Here is a 4348-nt window from a genome sequence, read left to right as displayed (position 1 = left end):
TCCTGTGTCCATGGTCACTGCAGACACAAACACACACATCACTCAGTCTACTGCATCCTTGTAAAGAACTTAAACTGCCTTCCATCTTTCCTAAAGTACTCCTCCAGACTCTGAGGGATTACCACAGTTTTTGGGGACTTTACCCAGCTGTAGAACTCATGCTGTTTGAGGTTCCGGGCCTAAAAAATAAAAATGGCACTAATTTACAGAGGGTCCAAATCCAATTAGGTGAAAGAGTTTCGCCGTAGGCTACTTAAAGTACTCATATTATGAAAAAATAATGTAGTTCTTCTGGGGTTTGGGGTGTTATTTTGTGTCTCTCATGCTTCTACACACATACAAACTTTAAAAAAAAAAAAAAACTACCCTTGCTGTTTTGAGTGAGATCCGGTTTCTGAGTGTCCTCCGTCTTCCGTCTCCAGGTGAGCTGTTCAACATCTGCACAGCTTTCTACGTCACTAGAGACGAGGTGGCTAACCTTGGCGTGCTAGCGCTAGCATGCTAGCTCGTTCTCAACGGCAAAACACTGCTCCAACACACACTAGTTGACCGCAATCTCCAAAAGAACTACTTCCTGTCCCTGTTCTACTTCCTGTCCCTGTTCTGCAGGTATTCCACAAGTGTCCTTGGTCTAGAAGAAGTCTCCCAGCTGATCCTGCCTTGGACTGACCAAAGCTGGAGAAAGAGTTAGCTGATGAGATCTTACCGAGCTACTGAGCATGTGCAGCTCCCAACAAAGATGGAATAGAAGTGAGATGTCTCACTCTGGAGCTAAAACAGAGACCTAAACACGCAGGGTGAAAACATGATGCGCAGCAATGTGTAGTACAACAACAACATGGTGTTTTATGAAAATGAAACCATGTAAACCGATTCTGGAACATCCTTCAATTACAACTATGGAACCTGAAGATGAGCAGAATATGGGCGCGTTAAGCAGCCTGAAGTTTGTGCTTGTGCGTCGGTGTGTGCGTCGATGTGAATGGGCCGCCATGTGTGTGTGCGCGTGGGGAGTGTGTGGTGTAGCGAGTGAGAGAGTGACGGCGACTCTAGAGTGAGAGAAACAAAGTGTCTCCGCTGTGCTTTCTGACCATAGTGGGGGAGTGACACCTGTAGCAGGAACAGTTAACCCTCTCCTTGACTTCATGCTGTTTATGGAGAACAACCATTTCATTTACCGTCCAGGATTAGGATTAGATTCCTAATGGAATCGTTTCTTTATTGGAATAGTTTGGAATTGTTTAGAATTTGATCCTCCAGTTTCCAAATTTGACACAGTATTGGTTTCCGAAGCTACCGCAGTACTTCAGGCCGTGTGCTGTGTTGCAGCCATTGAGTACAGTAAGCAGTGCTCTTAAGAGTGTCCTTATTTTATGTAGAAAAAGCCCAGGAAAATTCTAAATCCCCATCAAATTGTTCTGTTGTGGCCAGGATGGCTCGGTTGGTTGGTGGAGGTTTACTCCTCGACGCAGCGGCCTTGGGTTTGACTCAGACCGGCGGCCCTGTGCTGCATGTCATTCCCCCCCTCTCTCTCTTCACCTTCATGTCTTCAGCTGTCCTGTGAAAATAAAGGCCTAAGAATGCCCCCCCGCCCCCAAAAAATGTTCCAGGGTGTCCTCTAGCTCACCCAGTAAGAGCGTGCTGAGTCCTGGCTGAGTCCTTGGCAGCGACCCAGGTTTAAATCCAACCTGTGGCCCTTTTTTCTCCCCCTTTTCCTGTCTATCCACTGTCACTATCAAATGCAAGGAAAAGCCCCCCAAAAACCTTTAAAAAATATTCAAATGTTCCTCTTCTCTGTGAAATAAGCATGTGATCCATTTCAACTCGACCCCTAAAAGAATCGTAATAGAGCCGGAATCGAAAGGAAGAATTGAAACTGGAATAGTTGATAATTAAAATGATGCCCAACCGTACTTAGAAGAGACATTAGCAGGGAAGTTAACCGCCTGTAATAACAACCTCAAAACTAACCAGCCCTTGGTTGAAGTGAAGACTAATTTCCTCACTAAGTGTCCCATTTCCACACTAAACAGTAGGCAACTTCTACGGTTTTGAGTATGTAGTTTCCTGTAGTCAATATGCAGACTAAACACACTTGATATTTGTCCCTTAAAAAGTGTGTTTAGCCTCTGCAATAATTTACAAAAGCATACTGAAATGTAATGCCGCCAGAATTACCTTCTTTTACCACCATAATGTGGAACTATTGTTAATGAACAGATCTGAAAAGTTGCTAAATCAGCAAATCTATCAGCACAATTAATTAGTTTTACTCTTTTACTAAAGTACTGCACTACAGTATGTACAATTTTGAGGTACTTTACTTGGTATTCCAAAGATTGATTGACATCCGCCGGTGCATAGTACATCATTTCTGACTGCCAAAGTAAAAAGACTTCCTGTAAGGTAGCTGGTAAAACATTTGGCATGTAGTTTATTCCCAACGTGGGGTTCAAGGACCCCCAGGGATCCATTAAGGGATTCCAGGGGTCCCCATTTAAAAGGGGAATCATTGAATTTTACTATAAAAGGTCCTTGCACACCTGAAATGTCCGTATGCATTTGTTCTTGCACACTGAGCATTGATCAATAGAGGTCGTATTCATAACACAAGGTTTATGGGCTGGGTCTGGATGGGGGTCTGGATGCGGACCTTGGCTCCAGCCTTTGAGAAACGCTGCTTTATGCACTTAGTAAATATTATGGCGTTGGGACACAGCTCTAGTTCTCACAAGGATAAAAGTACAAAAACACATGGGCACACGCACTCGAGCTGGGACTGGGATGCAGCGTTGGGGCGATGAGCCGGGCTGTTGGAATGAATGGCCCTCCGTCAGCGGGTGGAGGAGCTGTAGTCACAGAGCAAACTGAGACTTCACAGGTTAGACTGGTGTGGATGAACAAACAAGGGTCTCCACCTAGTCATAGTGCTTAAAATCCAGACAATATTTCAAAATAACATACAGAAAGATATTTCATTGTAAAGCATTCTCTTTCCATCGACAGGCTCAAGCATAGCTCAGTCACATAAAACATTTCTTCGTCATAAAACATCTTAAAAATCCAATATGAGCCATAAAATATTACAAATACATCATCTGCCTCGACTATTATACAATATAGAGCTGTGGGAGGGGGGGTATAAGAGTTGAACTAGACTTTACTATGCGTTAAAAACAAGCTTTCCATTACTGGTGAGTTGTGTACTTTGTGTATGAGCACTTCCACCACTATCTTTGGCAGTTTGTATCATTTTTCAAAAGCGCAACGGATCAAAATTCCCCTTCATTAGTTATCTTTACAGTGATACAGGCACAAAAGCTCAAACATATTGGCTGCATCGTATTATTTCATATTCTTTTCTTCAGTTTCCTGCTTCAGCGTCACTATCTCCAGTTTATATGAACAGATTAAAGTAGTTTTACTTTTAACATCTTCTTAAATGGCTATTCAGAGAGGCAGCGCTGCATGTACTGTGTGTGTATATATATATATATATATATATATATATATATATATAAACAGTATGTATATATATATAGTGTGCTATACAGTCAAGTCAGCATTGTCGGCTTTGCACATAAATAAACCACTAACTTCTACAGTGTCTTTAAAACACAATATTAGGGCGACAGTAAGGAGAAATATGGCCATGTTATGAGAAGGAAGTTGTAATTTTGAGAAAAACTTAGAATGTTACGCAAATAAAAAATAAAGTAAATTGTCAATATTTGGAGAATTAAGTCACAACTTTTTTTAAAAAGTCTTAATACAAAGAAATAGATAAGTTGTAATAATAATAAGTCATGAATCATGTTGTGAGAAAATAATACGTCTTGATTCTACAAGGAAGTTATGACTTATTTCTTCTGACAGTTATGCCAAAATTGCACACTTATTGTCATGGCACTGACTTCAAATCTAAAAAAAAAAATATTTTCCTCATCTAATTGCAATCAAATGTGCAACTGTTGGGAGTTTTTCTTTTTAAATGTGATTTTTTACAACTGTGAAACTCAACTTAAATCTTACAACCTTATTAATGACACATTAAGACACTTTATCTTGTTAAATTACAATTTTATCCTCGTAACATTATGAGTTTTTGTCAATATATTGCAATTTCCTTTCCCCCACGCAGTGGCCCTAATACATTGATTACTTCAAGCCACATCGAAAGCTAAAAAGCTAAAAACTTAAAAGGTTCTAGTAGTTTGAAACACACATCTTTTAAATGCCTTCACTTGATCTGGAGTACAGTCCGTGTAATGAAAAGGAGAGGAGTGGCAGTTGAGCTGTAAGAGTGTGTGTGTGTGTGTGTGTCTGTGTGTGTGTGTGTGTGTGTGTG

This window comes from Etheostoma cragini, chromosome 20, assembly GCF_013103735.1.
Source record: "Etheostoma cragini isolate CJK2018 chromosome 20, CSU_Ecrag_1.0, whole genome shotgun sequence".
Lineage (NCBI taxonomy): Eukaryota > Metazoa > Chordata > Actinopteri > Perciformes > Percidae > Etheostoma > Etheostoma cragini.
This window is presented reverse-complemented; position numbering follows the sequence as displayed.